The sequence below is a fragment of the Larus michahellis genome, chromosome 3 (assembly GCF_964199755.1).
Source record: "Larus michahellis chromosome 3, bLarMic1.1, whole genome shotgun sequence".
NCBI classification, from domain to species: Eukaryota; Metazoa; Chordata; class Aves; order Charadriiformes; family Laridae; genus Larus; species Larus michahellis.
The window spans coordinates 106034609-106050400 of NC_133898.1; positions in this window are offsets into that span (position 1 = coordinate 106034609).

Consider the following 15792-nt stretch of genomic DNA (forward strand, 5'->3'; position numbering starts at 1 on the left):
GGCTGCAGTGTAGTAAGGAAGGACAATCTCCCACATACATTGTGGACTGTAAAACCAAGGATGTAATATGCCATAGACCTACTCTTTGTGAGATACACCTAGCTCCTCCTCTCAGACATAATAATTTCAAGTGTCTTTTCAAAGTTCTGGAGAAGTTAGAAATATAGCTGGGAATCATCATCACTGCAGGAATTCTGTTCTTGCTCCACAGGGGCCTGCAGGGAGCTACCACACTGGTGCAAAGATGGGTAATATAATCCAGAGTAAATGCACGTTATCCAATTCTACTTTGGGCAATATAAAATTTAGTCATTTCTCATTAACCTACTTAAAATGCCTGAAGGAGGAATTTATTGACTTTTTAAATTACTGCTCATCTACCAACAGTGCTTTCATGGTCTACTGAGGATAGGCAGAATGTGCTGTGTGCATGAAGAAAACAGATAACATTGATTCTGCAGTTTGTGAGGTTTCAATTATATCAATATACGACGCTATATTTAGGAATGGTATTCTGGATGGTCTTTCAGTCTGACTTCACAGGACTTTAAAATCTATTTTTGATGGAAAAAATTATTAAAGAGACTAAAGTTGCTGTAAAAGAGGATAAAATGCAAATTGCATTTGGCAGCAGTAGCTCATGCCAGACAAACTTGGTTTCTTTCTTTAATAAGGTAACTGAAAAAAATGCAAAAGAGTTGTCAGCTTCTGTAGAGGACCTGATACAGTGCCAAATGGAAAATTATTAATTAAGGTGGAGAGACTGAAGATTAATGTTAGAATTGTAGGCAAGGGGAGGAACTGGCTAAAGAGAACTAGCGTGAAAGCGCAGTTCCTCAAAGACTCGACTTGAGCCTGATACTCTTAAATGTTTTCTGTAATGACTTTGCCACAAAGAGTAGCTCTGTGCTGTTGTTATTTCCTAATGGCACAAAGCTGAGTAGGTGGGTGAGGACAGAGGACGTTGGAACATCTGCCGGTAGTGGCAGTGTCCCATCAGACTAGTGCCTGGGGCGCGCTGGTTCACGCCTGGACACAACGAATTATCAAAGCTACAGGCCTACTTAAAGACAAATAAAGTTCTCGTTCCTGTTTTTTAAAGTTCCTTATTTTGTTCATTTTGACATGGCTGACAGTAAGCTAGAGGCAGAGTTTCCATAAACACGGCTGAGGGAAAGATGCAGAAAATTAGCTTTACTTATGTTTTTATTTGTTATATGCTTTGACAGTACTTTTTGTAAGTATTTCTTATACATATTGATTCTTATGTTAATATATTAGGTTATAATTATGTCAGTGAATACAGTGGAATTATTTTTGGCTACGCAATTACATTTGTGAAAATTACCTCAACACTTCCTTTCGTAATCCTGTGGTGATGTTTTATTGCAATTTATCTTTGCACTTCACTTCTAGCAGAAGATGCTGGCACACTTATTTAACAGAAAGAGAGTGCATATTTTCCTTTCTGAACTAATAAGCAAGGTCACTGTAACCTTGCTAGGATGGTAGAGCATTTTCTATTTATCTGCAGAATGATAATGCAGTTCTTGTGTATCAAATAAACTTCTTAAACTTACATCCTTCCCTCTGCAGCTCTGTAAAGGCAAAACACCGAAGGTTAAGAGGGCAGATGAGAACTGGAGAAATGAAGTGGGATTAAATGTAATTGTGCAAAATGCAAGTCAATGCACTGAAGGATTAATAGTAGCTATTTCTGTTAAATGATAGGAGTTTGTCTCTTGGAAATGAGAGCCTCCCAACAAGTGCAGAGAGGCAACAAAGCCTAAGTAGTTTTAAGATTGAGCTTGATAATTTTATAAATTGGTTATACGACATGGTTCTGAGATAGCAGGTGACTGGGATTTGATGACCTGGGTAGTCCTTTCCTAGTCTGTGTTCCTTTTTTGGTAGTGATACTGCTGGGGGAAGAGCCAGTTGTCTCTGTAGGATGGAGAGGTGCATAGGAGAAGCTGTGAATTACATTAGTGAACACAGGTTTCACAGGTTTTTCTAAAGGACTGACGACTTGTCAAACCCCCAAAGAAACAAAGTTTTCAGACACATGTGAAAGAAAAGGTTTCCAGTCTCATAGGTTAAGTCTGTGTTGTCCTTGTAACCCATGTCAAGGAGTGGGTCGTGGTCCCTAGGCAAACTATCTGGGAAAGCAAATTAGGGGTCCCTGGTGATGAGCACCTGGTGTGGTGCTGGCTACAGGAAAGTGGAGTGGGTAGCGCGAGAAGGGTGTTCTGCATCCGTGTGGGGCGGTGCTGTGCACGCTAAAAGGTTTGTCTAAATCAAGTTTTTGCAAAATCAGGCTGTCCTTAGGTAAAAGGGACAGTCAGATCAAAGAGTTTATTTCCAGAGGTTCACAGGTTGTTGAAAAATGCCTGGCTGATAACCAAGGGATCAAAATGTCTGAGTCACAGGGATGGGATTTGTATGCAGTGCATATATAAGCTCTTAAAAACCCAGAAACTTAATCTCCCAATTACTCGGGGCAAAAACTGGAGAAAGAAGTCATGTATCATTTTCAGAACTAGAAAATCCTTAAATTATGCAGGCAGAACAGTAGGATTAAGATTTGCTTTCTGAAGTATAACTACCACTTATCCAAATTTATCCTAGGACATTTGCTAGTGGGCTATAGTAGCCAATTACAGTATCAACAAAAATATACACTTGAGATTTCCTGTTTTATAAAATATTTTTTGTTGTAAAAAATAAGGGACGGTATTACATTAATAGATATTAGAAGCCAGGCATTTATTTCTATATAAATCCACCTTATTTTAGTCAAGCAATCATTTAAACAACTTGCCTGTCCTTTTAAAGTAAGAATCAAAATATTCTGCCCAAAAACGGAGGAATACCATTATTACTCTCCAGTTTGAAAGTGAATATTATACATCTCTTTTACAGACAGACCTTTTAGGAGAATACATTGTCTAACATTCACCAATGTAAAACATTTAAATGAAGAAAGAATGAATGGAATTCCTTTCACGCAATTATAGCACCATAATTAAAGACAGAATATATATTAATCATTTCCTTTAAAACCAAAAAGGAACTTTGAAATCCCACAGGTCATTAAGTTGGCAACTCATTAAAAACAAGACATTTCCCATGCAGCAGCACAAGTGTACTCCTTAGTTTCACAGAAACCAGTCCTGAAAGACTAAAGTTAGGTTCATAGGGAAAAAACTGGCTATAAAAGTGCTGAATACAGTTAAATTTCCATACTTCTCTTGTAATAAGCATACAGGTATATAAGCAGATAACTTCCAAAATGTTTCATCAGTCAGTACCAGCGCAGCAGATCGGTACCGTTCATCCAACTTTGCTTTGAAAACAGAAGGACAGAAGCAAATACGAGCAGATCATGTAAGAACACATTTCCAGCTGAATGGATCCATTTCCAGTATTACCTTGTGACTTCTTACTTTCTGTCACTGCAAGGAATAATGTCATCATATTCCAGCATGAGCCACTTACTAGAGTCCTGAAAGCTTACCCAGAAACTCTTTTCTCATGGGAAATTGTTTAGGGAATCTCCAAAGTCCTAATTATTTCAGTGTAGAGAGCCTCTGTGCTTACCACTAGCTACAAGAAAATTAAAAGGCTATTAATGTATCGTTGGCCAAATCCCAGGTACAGTCAGGAAGACATTTCTACTTGTTCGTACGATTGCAGGAATTTATGTCAGCGATGTCCTTTTCTCGGATGTGTTTGGCATTGGTCACAGACAACAATGGTGAGTTTGAACCGAGTTATTCTGGGGTTTTTCCTTGCAGGCAATTCTAGAGAGGCAATCATTTTAAGTAGGATTTCTTTACAAGTACCGTGACATGTTTTGATTGTATTCACACTGGGTGAGGAATGTCCCTTTTCCCTGACTTGGGTTGAAGCCCTGAGTGCCCAGCTCAGAGGGGAAGGGGCGGTGGGAAGTGATGACATTTGCTGTAGCTCAATTATTATTAGTCCTCCCCTGCCAGTGACACTGTGAGCTGGGTGTCAAGGACATGTCAGGCAGAAGAACCTTTCCATGGGGTCTGTGGAGTTGGAGAGATCATCATGTCAGCCACGGCACTGACTGACGGGGCTCACCTCACCTCCCTGCCTGGTCTACCCAGCCTAGCAGGTTTAAAGGACTTAGCAGCTCCGGGGCAGCACACATCCCGCCTCCACAGTCTTGCGTGCCAGTCTTTCTCACTGTCAGGGTGAGGTGGGAGGAGGAATGAACTCTGAAGCAATACAAACCTCCAAGAAATTGAATTCATTTTCCCCACCCGGTTTTCAATGGCAGGCTTGCTGTTTAGGAAAAGGGATGCTCAGCAATCTCATTAATTGCACCCTGTAGAAACCCTTATCCTAGTTCTTCACGATCTAGCACTAAGGCTTCTGATGATACTTTTCTCATGAGGCAGTTTCACAATATACCCAACTTGATGGAGTGGGCCCACTCCCCGCAGCCCTGCGCTCACACACTGCTTCCCTGAGGTGGGATTTGGATGTCCCTGCGACCACAAGTTGAACCTGATCAAGCAGGTGACTCCAGAGAAAACTAACCCATCGACACAAGAAACAAAAGGTAATCGTTGCCCCAAATCACCAAACCAATCCATCTCAATGTGCCCATGCTGGATTGGGTTCCCTGCAGAGGAGGCGGTGGGACCACCCTTTTTGGGGACAGTCAGCAATCACATCAATTCAGGGTAATCCCACTCCCCTGGCTAATGGTTTTCTTTGAAGAGGAAAGAGGTTTAGGTTCTTTTCTACTTGCTGACGATTTTCCAGGGAGGCTGGTGTCCATGTCCCCATTTTACCGAACTCCTCAGCAAAAGCCCCATTGGTGCCAATGGGAGAGAATTTGAGTTCTCAGACAGCATTTCTTATAACATAGATGAGTGAGGAAGAAGTGACTGACCTTCCTCCCTCAGACTGGAAAACAGAGGAGAGTAAGATGTGACAGGAACAATTACAAATTAAACGCAGTTTTAAAAATAGACTATGAAATTGCTGGGGTTTCACCTTGCCTATATTATGAGATTTTTGGCAGTGGCCAAGCTGAAATTCACGAGGATTCTCCTTGTGTTGAGCGAAATTTGTATTCTGTCAGTTTGCTATCACCCAGATACATTTTCCTTGCTCCATTTTGCCAATTTGAGTTTCCTTTTTGCATTCAGACAAAGATTTCTTTCTCTCTAAACATTGCTTTTACTGCCTTAGGAACATTGCCAAGCTTGTGCCCTTTTTCATTCTTTGCAGCTAGGCTGGAGCTTTTAATTCATGATATTTAAATAACATTTCAGCTTGATCACTTAACTCTTTCCTAGCTCAGCTTACTTCCACATTCAGCTGCAAAGTAGGGCTTACCTAGAACACTTTTCCTTGAGCCAAGCCCTCTCCGCATATTACATTTGTTTGGAAAACATGCAGTTGGCTTTTTGGGTTCTGTAAGGACCTGCTTCATGCCAAATGGGGGCAGCATTTTGAGTTGAATCCATTAAAGATAGGGACATGGAAAAGAAAAACGCCGCACAGAAGGGAGATGAATGAAATTGCCGGTTCAGAGGCCATGGCTCATACTATGACTATTTAAATTGATGCTTAGCAGTAAAGGAGTTCGATTTGAAAAACAAGATTGGAAGGAAAAGAACTGGGCTGAGGAGCACTAGTGTTTACAGAGTACTTTGTGACAATAAGACAGAAACTATAACAATTCATTTTTTTTGACTTAAATTTCTGGGATTATCCCACGTAACTGCAAGCGCAACATACTGCTCGGTGCATTCTCAGTGCTCTTTCCGAGGAGGGAGGAATGTTGTGTAGCAAAGTTGTGGTTATTTCTTTAGCTTTTTTGGGGGGCTTATGTTCCTGCTGTCATAACACCAGAATCGTTTTACTGGTCTGCTGGTATGGGCATCTCAATTCTGATTCAAAAATACCCTGAATGAAAGTATGTGCTGGCCACTACCTACTCTCTCTGCTAAGAGCTCAGGCTTGTCTTTTATCATTAGCCACGGAGCCATTGCTTCTTTTTTCTCACAGTTAGCTTAATATAGAGGTAATCTGTGATGAGTAGAGTTTTTAAGTGGACTACAGAGCATAGAATCATAGAATCATAGAATTGCTGAGGTTGGAAGGGACCTTTAAGATCATCGAGTCCAACCTTTAGCCTACCCTGACAAGAGCCACTTCTAAACCGTGTCCCTCAGTGCCCCATCTACCCTTTTTTTAAACACCTCCAGAGATGGTGAATCCACCACCTCCCTGGGCAGCCTATTCCAATGTTTAATAACCCTTTCAGTGAAAAAATGTTTCCTAATATCCAATCTAAACCTCCACTGATATAACTTGAACCTGTTTCCTCTTGTCCTATCACTTGTCACCAGGCAGAAGAGGTCAGCCCCCATCTCTCTACAACCTCCTTTCAGGTAGTCGTAGAGGGTGATAAGGTCTCCCCTCAGCCTCCTCTTTTCCAGGCTAAACAACCCCAGCTCCCTCAGTCATTCTTCATAAGGTTTGTCCTCCAGGCTCCAGAGCACTCGCTGATCAGGTGATTTCTTTTTGGTTGATCAGCTGTGATACAAAGGTTTGTTATGTTCCCACATTCTGCCTGCAGTGGCTTCAAGAAAAAAATACCCAGTCCCTTACACAGTGTGCAACTACCAAAGTCTTCAAAAACGGTGTGAGAAGTGGCCGTGCAGAGAGTGTTCCCGTGCAGTCAGATCTTCTCTGTTATAAGGCATTTTCCTTTACCTCAACAACTTTTTTATCTGGACCAACTAAAACCGAGTCAATGAAAAAAGGAGGTATTTTTAAAGTGGGCCTTACTTCGTTCCATGCTTGAGCATTTAAGTGGGTGCAGAGTTTGCATACCACGTAACAAATCAGCAGACAGGCTACGGCAGTAATACTTGTGGAAGCTTTGGCTCTTTTTAAGGAATCAGCATCTTGGTTTTCCTTACATCACAGAAAATTTGCATTCATTTTGTATACAATTTTGCCAGTGCCTTGATAACGCATTTAAAACTATTTAGATTTAAAGCGTCAAAAGAATTTTTAATTCCTGGAGGCATCTCAGCTTGATTTTATCTATGCTGAACCATTTCACTGTGCTCTTAGTATTAGCCATCACACACTTTACACCTTACACTGTGGAGGTTCTCTGAGTTGCTGGAGTCCTGTGGGGTTAGGACTTTCTCTTCTCATGCTCCTTGTTTACAGAAGTCATTGCCATTCCTAATATTAGGAACTCAGCATCCCTGCCAGTTCCTAGGCCCAATTTAAAAAATGTTTGTTTTGAATCTGGCCTTTCATTACTGTTCATCTAGATTTTTGTATACGTGTAAGCCGTGTGTAAAATGGTCTCGACAAGCTGCTCCGTATTTTGAAAAGATATAAGGGCATAATGGGATTTTCTGTTTTCACACGAACATTTTTCTGGGCCATTCAGAATAAATGGCCTGGGTCTCTAAACAAAGCTGTTCTGCTGGTCTGCATTTCCTAAATTTTTTGTGTGAAGCCATTTCCTGTAGCTGCATCTTGCAATTATCTGTTCATTAGGAGATACCTGATCTGCTACCACTAAGCAAATAATTTATCATGCTTTGTTGCGATAAATTCCAGTCTTTTATGATGATTAATTTCAAATATCTTCACATGAAGGGTAAAATTGGAGGTTTTAGAGCTTTTTAAGTGAAAGGACTGTGGTAACTACCTGAAATGAGGTTGTAGCAAGATGGGGGGGTTGGTCTCTTCTGCCATGTAACAAGTGATAGGATGAAAGAAAACAGCCTCAAGTTGCGCCAGGGGAGGTTTAGGATGGATATTAGGGAAAATTACACAGAAAGGGTTGTCAAGGATTGGAACAGGCTGCCCAGGGAAGTGGTTCAGTCATCGTCCCTGTAGGTATTTAAAAGACGGGTAGATGTGGTGCTGATGGACATGGTTTAGTGGTGGTTTTGGCAGTGTTAGGTTGATGGTTGGACTCGATATCTTAAAGGTCCCTTGCAACCTAGGCAATTCTATGATTCTATGATTCTAAGATAAAAAAGGCAACATGGAGGAAATGAAGGACAGAATGGCAGAAGGACACAATTTGCCATTAGGTCAGGCTTTTTTTTTTCTTTTCCCTTTTTTTCTTCTCCTTCGGACACATCCGCTCCCAGCTGCAGGCTGACCAGCTTTCCTGCGCCCACCTTATTTCAAAACTCCCATACTCTTCACGCACAAAAAAAGGGGATTCATCTGTTTTTGCCATCTCTCTGTCTCTCTTGCTGTGCCTGCCCTTGCAGGACGCGGTGGCAGTGGCTCTGCTGCTGGGCAGGCAGGCAGGCTGGGGGACAAACAGGGGGGCAGGCAGGCAGGGGGACAGGCAGGCAGGCAGGGTGGCAGGCAGGCAGGGGCCTGGCAGGGGGCCAGGCAGGCAGGCAGGGGAGCAGGCAGACAGGGGGACTGGCAGGCAGGCAGGGGAGCAGGCAGGCAGGGGGACAGGCAGGCAGGGGGACAGGAAGACAGGAAGGGTGGCAGGCAGGCAGGGGGACAGGCAGGCAGGGGAGTAGGTGGGCAGGCAGGCAGGGGAGGAGGCGGGCAGGCAGAGAGGCAGGCAGGGGGGCAGGCAGGGGGGCGGGCAGGGGGAGAGGCAGGCAGGGGGCCAGGCAGGCAGGCAGGCAGGGGATTAGGCAGGCAGGGGGAGAGGCAGGCAGGGGGAGAGGCAGGCAGGGGGCCAGGCAGGCAGGGGATTAGGCAGGCAGGGGAAGAGGCGGGGCGGGGGCAGGCAGGCAGCCGCCGCCGCGCACCATCAGGGGGCGCCGCCGCGCAGCGCAGGCAGCCGTCCCGCCCCGCGCAGCGCCGCCCGCAGCCGCGCTGGGGAGGGCTCGGCGGGGTCGGGGTCCGCTCGCACGGGCCCCTCCGGCCGTTCAGCGTCCGCGGGGGGAAAAGAGGCGGGGGGGAAGAGGGGGCTGCCGGAGTCACGCGTAAAAAGTAAGTGGGGAAGACGTGTCCTGCCGGAGCGTTTAAAATACCAGAGGCTGAACACACACGTACTTCAAGTAAATACAAATAAACCCTGCCATTGCTCGTGGGGCTTGGAGAACAGCGAATTCCTTGCGAAAACAAACAACCCCCCCCAAATACCCTGATGGACTGGGTGAACTGAGGCGCTCCGCAAATGGCCGGCTTGAGCATCCGGGGGTGAATTATGAATATGAACTTGTTGCAAAGGACGCCTGACCCTTTCTTAATGTGAAATTAGTTTGAGAGCTGCTGTTAGCAACTTTGTTATCCCTGTTTTGCCAACTCTCCTAATACCCATATTTTCAGAGCTGTGATCTAGCGTTATTCCCAAGGGTTCTCCAAGAAAGGAAGTGGAGAATGTTCTTTTCAAAAGCATGAAGTGGGAAAATGTTTAGAACTATTTATAGCTGCACTTAGGCTGTGGAAATCCCAGACATTATAAACTATTTATAGTTATTCTTTGGGTTAAAAGGGTGAAGTCAGAAATCTTATTGAAAAACTTGCGTATACTTTTTTATCCATCGGTTACATTAAATGAGGCTTTTGAGCATGGGATGGGGCTAGCTGAGATTGATGAAAACTAGGAGAAATCAGAGACGAGGTAAAGACGTTAATTTGGCGAAATGTACGCGCTGTGCTGTAAAAACAGGAAAGGGCTCCTGCACGGGGCCCCACAGTGGCTGAGGTTGCCCCTGGGCACCTGCCGACTTTGCCCGGTGCCGAAGGGTGGTGGGGGACCTGCCCACTTGCTCTTTAGCTGTGGCTGCTGGCAGCAAGTTAGTGTCTTCAGCAAGTTGGTGTCTTCCACTGACAGAGGCTTATTTGTCCTGGCTCTTAGAGGAAACCCGTGGCAGCTGCCACTGTGTTAGAGCCATTCACTTTATCTGTTTTGGTGTATGGATTCTCTTTATGCTTTAAATCCTTGGAAGTCTGTGCATGAACCCTTTTTTTAATGGGCTCCCCAGGCATCAGCAGGAGATGGGTATCACCAGGCACATTATTTAGCACATTCCCAGCTATGCTTTGTGGCGGGATTGCCAGCGTGCGGATGGCGGCGGGGTGGGCAGCAGCGATGGTTCCTTGGACTGTCTGGGGCCCCCCATCCTCACAGGACCTTGGTGACTGACTCCATTTCAAAAAATAAATAATCTCAAAAGCTATTCATGCTTTTGTCATAATTGTCTGGAACAAGCCTGAATCTGCCACAGTAATTAAAGATCTCTGTAGGAATATCTCTTTACCAATCTACCGACAGTTGAACACAATCAGCAGATGCACACTGACATCTGAACATACATGTCCTGTACAACCTGGGAAAGACATTGAAATGCAGCTCATTAATACAAAAATAACCCCATTAATGTAACTAAACATTTAAGGGGGAGCTTTTCCTACTGTAACCTGCATAACGTCAAACATGAAATCACAGTGATGCTTTCCCACTGCTGTGCTTCATTGATGAAGTTAGTGTGTAAAATCAACTCTGTCTCTTTAAAAGTCCCCAAACCCAAACCTCATAAAGTATTACTTTTATTATTAAAAGAACCTCTCCTATCTTCCAACCGTTTTTACTCTGAGTAGAATATCTTTCAATTAGTATTGCTGATAAATGGATTATTTCATATATTGAAAGAGGTATCTTTTAGTATCTTCAGAAAAAACCCACTTTTTGTTTTTTGAATAGTGGATTTTAATGTCTTATTTCAAATGGGAGTTGTCTATTATTTTTGCTCTAAGCCAAGCTTCTCCTTGGTCCTGCCTAATGCTGAGATTTGTGCAAGTGTCTTTAAACCTTGTATCATGTGCAGTTTGCCATGGTTTTAGGGCAGAAAGAACTGCTACACGGTCATGTCACTAATGATGTAGGTGATAACCTCTTACTTAAAATGGATTTTTGCTTTTTAGTGCTTTTGTTGTCCTTCCAGCCTGTGTGACTGGCATGTTTGTGTTGGGCGTCTAGATTGTCTTACCTTGTGCCTGCAATCTCTGTGAATAGAAACATGGAGTGGGTATGTGCATGTACAGGCTACCTGCTTGTTCTTCTGTTATCTTACCCTATGTCCCCCAGCTTCGCTGTATTCCTGTAGCGACCCACAGTGGAGCGGACAAAGAGTTTTTCTTGGGGTAAAATATACCCTTTGAAGTAAGGTATCCTTTCTTCCCTCCCCCTTCAGGTATAACAGGTTTCACAGGTGACATTGCAACCACATGCAGATGTATGCGCAGAATAAGGTCAGACCTCAGCCTTCACTGTTGAAAGAAGAAAGCCATCAGAGCTTGACTTGATGCACTCGTGCTTTTACTGCCCTTCATGGTATGAAGGGCTGATGGCCAAAGTTGGGGTAAAGTTGGTTCGACAAAGTCAAAGCCAAATTTAGGAGTGACTTGAGTTTAGGGTCTAATTTATCACAACTGGCATTTTGATAACTTCATAAATCATTTTATTAACACTGATTCTCTTAATGATTCAGCAACCTCCCGCAGCAAGAAAAAAACAGACTTAAAAGGTTGCAGACAAACCTGTTTTAATAGGCAGACCTACCAGATGGCATCTTTTACTGGCAGTAATGCAGCCATTTACAGCCTTATTAGCAGCCATATGTATATTACTCAAGTATTCTCTAAGACAATGCTGCTGGATGTTTTTAAAGGGTATTTGCAAACTTATTTCTCCTGTTGCAGTGCGCCTCCTTTTTTCCAAACCTCAAATTCATTAAGAGTCATCGTTTTCTTTCCCTAAAAGAGAGAAAAATGTTTTACAGCAACATATTTAAAAAACAGGATGGAAAATAAATAGCATCAGTTGTCCATAAACCAGACCTCCAGACTGTTTTGCAGGAGCAGGAGACTGACGGAGCCTGTGCTGATCCAATTCAAATGTCGGTCTTTCCCCGTACTGAGGAGATCACAGGCAACGGCCAAGGATGAGGCGCCTCTGACCCTCTCTGGTGCAGCAGAAATAAGGTGTGGAGGGAAATCACCTCACCAGTTTCTTTTGGAATTTTCTAACTTGGAAAATTTAGGTATCAGTTTTCAGGTGTGCAGTTACCTGAATCATGGGCAATAATGATGGGACAGAAAACACTTGTGAAGAGGCAGGTATTAGTACTTTCCTTGCACAGGTCATAGAAAAAAGCATTAACTCTGCTAGTTAAAAAGAAACGTTGCTTCTAGGAACCCATATTGATATTCTGCAGAAAGAGTTTATTAATAATAGTCTGTAAACATAGCTGTATTCGGCAGCTCGTTGTACAAATTATCTCAATATCAAACACACAGCGAAGCAGTGTTTTACGTCACTGACCACCAGTAATAGCAACGCGGCAGCAGAGGTGTTGAGTTTAAATGTCAGCCATGACCTGAAGCTCTTCGCATTTTCCCACACTCGATTTGCACCATCCAGTTTTCCTGGGAGACTCCCATGTTTGTACTTGCCTGGTATAACTTGGGATCTTAACATTTGTACACATTTTTTTTTTCTCTGCATTAGAAGTCGAAAGTCTGCGTTTGGAAGGTGGCTTAATAATTCTGTCTTGTTATGGAGTAAAGTAGTAATCATCTTAGGGAATTGCTGGTTTTACAGAGTCCAGCTTCTAAAATAGAACTGGAGAAAAGATAAGGCCACTGGTGTGAGTAAACTGTATTAGTTATGGGAGAGCAGAGCACTTGTTCCTGATTTGCAAAAAGCAAAGATTTTCTTACCTCAGTAACTAAAGCTAATTCTGCCAAAAACACCAAGGCAAAACGTTATCAAGTTGAGATCAAGTGTGGCTTCAGTTATTTATTGGTAATTTCAAATATTTGTGCTTTCTAAAGATACCTGGAACACTATTCTTTGATTAATTGGAAAGAATTCTGGTATTATTTTAGCTATAACAAGTAGTATTAGTCAGTAGCTGTTAAGAAAATGGCTCCAGGGCGGAAAGAAAAGAAGTACAATATAATTACTTCAAGTACTGAATGATTCCTAGCCATTACTAGGAAGGTGTATGTGTGAATAACTAAGCAGCACTGTGGATAGGAAAACTATTCTTTCCCAAGCTGATTCATTAGGGCTGCGATTTCGTGAGCTGGAGCACTGAATCTGAGCACTTGGCAGTAGAGGCGCAGCTATAAGGAACACGTTTCCAGTGAACAGCCTCAAATTAAAAAAGGAAATTAAAAGTGATTTCTCAGCCAGATGCTTCTTGGTTGTAGGGCAGGACTGCATTGCGCCCAGCCTACCGCTGCCGGAGCCCACGTGTTGCGGAATGGCTTACACTGTGAGTGAGTTTGGGCAGCTCCTGTGAAAAGATGTTTCTCAACTCAGACACCACAAGGAACATCACTGCAGAAGGTGCCGTGGCACATCACTGCTGAGCCAGGCTGCTGTTTGCGTCTCAGCATGGAGAGAGCAATATGCCATTTTCGGCTTTCCCTGGGACCGCTGTAGTTGCAGCAGCAGCACAGATCCATTCCTGACTACAGACGTGGAGATAGTTGGCAACTGTACTGGGAGTCCTTGTGAAGGGAGCAAGCTTTCCTACTCACTGCATGCCACAAGGAACAGCTCATGGCATCTGTGCCAGCGGAGTTAGAGTAGGCAGAGCTGACTATTTTGCTGGTTATTTCCTGTGGTTTATACCCATTTCATAGTCTCTGGTCCATGAAGAGTGACAGGTTTGTGCCGCCGCTATGGGAAGGCATGGTCTTTCAGCAGTGGAGGAAGAACTTCAAGAAAGGGAAGATACCTCTTATCTGGTGCAGTAATGATGGGACCACAAACATAAAATTGGGAAGATTATTTGGATGCTGACTTCCACCTCCAGGGTGGTGCAGGATTCATCCCGCACTCTTTCAGGGTGACAGTCACAAATGAAGCCATAGCAGACTTGGCTGTCATTAGCTTCCTCGAGCTGTGCCACAGCCACTGATGCAACACACATCACATCTGACCTGACCAGATGTGATGGTTCATCGTCAGGAAGGATGTTGTCTCGCTGCAGTGTTGCAAACCATTTTAGATTGTCATACTCATCACTTCCAACTAGTTTTGCAAGGTGCATAATATCTTGTATAACTGCTGCCTGGCAGCAAAAAGGCCAGAAAGCACCTGGAATTGGTCCCATCAAGATCGAGGGAGTCACCGTGCCATTCAGCAGAGTTGTCCAGCCTCCAACAATTCCTAGCTCAGGAACTTCCTGAGCCAGATTATTCCGATTTGAATGTGTCTGTCTGTTTTTAAATCCATATAAACTTTAACATCCACGAAGTTCCATAGCTTGATTGTATTTTGTATAAAGAGCAACATTGCCCTCTCAGCCATCTTTTTTCCACGCAGGAGAATCCCAGTCTATGTAATCACTTCTCATACGGAGATCGCTTTGTAGGTTTGCATTTGCTGCCCCTCTCTGAGCCTTTTCAACATGTACTGTATCTGTTTAGATGCAGGGAGATCAGAACTGCGTACCTGCATGTGTGGAAACGCAAAGGAAGATGCTGCTAGTCTGTCAGGAAGGAAGGAACCTTTCTTGAATTCAATATGCAGACACCTTTTGAGTTACTTGTACCTTCAGCTGTCTAATTTAGGCATGAGAGGAAGCTTTCAGAGCTCTTTTCATTAATGATATAACCTGGAAAACTTCAGGTGGATATTCAGGCAACTTTTATTAGGAGTCTTCGTGCTTCTGCTGTCTTCATGCTCACCTAGCCTTCTAACATAGATGCTCTAAATTGCTTGTCAGATACCAAAGTAGATGCTATGAGTAACCTTCATAAAGGCATCTAGAGAACTGAAGACTTGGGTACAACACCCCTGTTAGCCGTGGCAGATTCAAACTCACATCTCCCAAGAGATTTCTGTAGCTTCCTAGTTTGTGTGTGGTTCACCACTGCTGTTCTGGGTATACAAAAGATTACAAATGGGAAGCCAGAAGAGGAGATTTGATTCTGTAACTCAATGGCTATGATACTGTTCAGGAGAGTACTGTTTAGAGAATATGGGTTTCAGTCTCTCATACAACATTTTTTAAAAAATATAATAGAAGTGAAATACCACTACTAATAACAGAAAGGGGGGGGGGGGGCGAAGAAGACAAGAAAGCACAGAAGGAGAAAGGGCTAGATAAAGTCAGGGAAAAGTGAATCTCAAGTTGGATCCTTCTGTAACTCCAGATTCTTTTACTTGCATCTTCATGCCCTGTAATAGCTTTTATATGGGTCATCAAAATATGTTCAACATCCCTGCACTTAGGAAGGACATTCCTCTCTTCGTCAAGTAGGATACTGAATGTAGCTGGGAATAAAATAACAGTGTTGATTCCCAGACTAGAGAACTCTGCTTTTAGCGTCAATTTTTTATTCAAGCCTGTGTTGCCTGGGCAATGTCAGGGAAAATATAAATTCTCTTCTGTAGGAGGAAATGCTGTGCCTCCAAACTTCTAAAATGCTTATCTTTGTGTACAGCTGAAATATGATGAAGCATGTGTCCAAAAAAGTGTATTCCCAAGTCAGCATTTCAAGTGGGTGTGAATTTCAAGTTATTCAGAAATATTCGGTCATCAGTGGGGGGAGGAAGAGCACCAGATTTCTTTAAGTGCACATTAAAAGCGGCAGAGTGACCAGCCAGGCTCTTCACAGAGGTCAAGTATCTGCAAGCTTGTACTCCTGTTTCCAAGTGTCTTGATTTTCGTCTGAATTGACACATTAGGCTATAATCAGAGCAGGTCCATATTTGTTCATTTCTTGAACTAAAACCCTTACCCGTCCCCAGAGCTGTTAAAGTCAGCC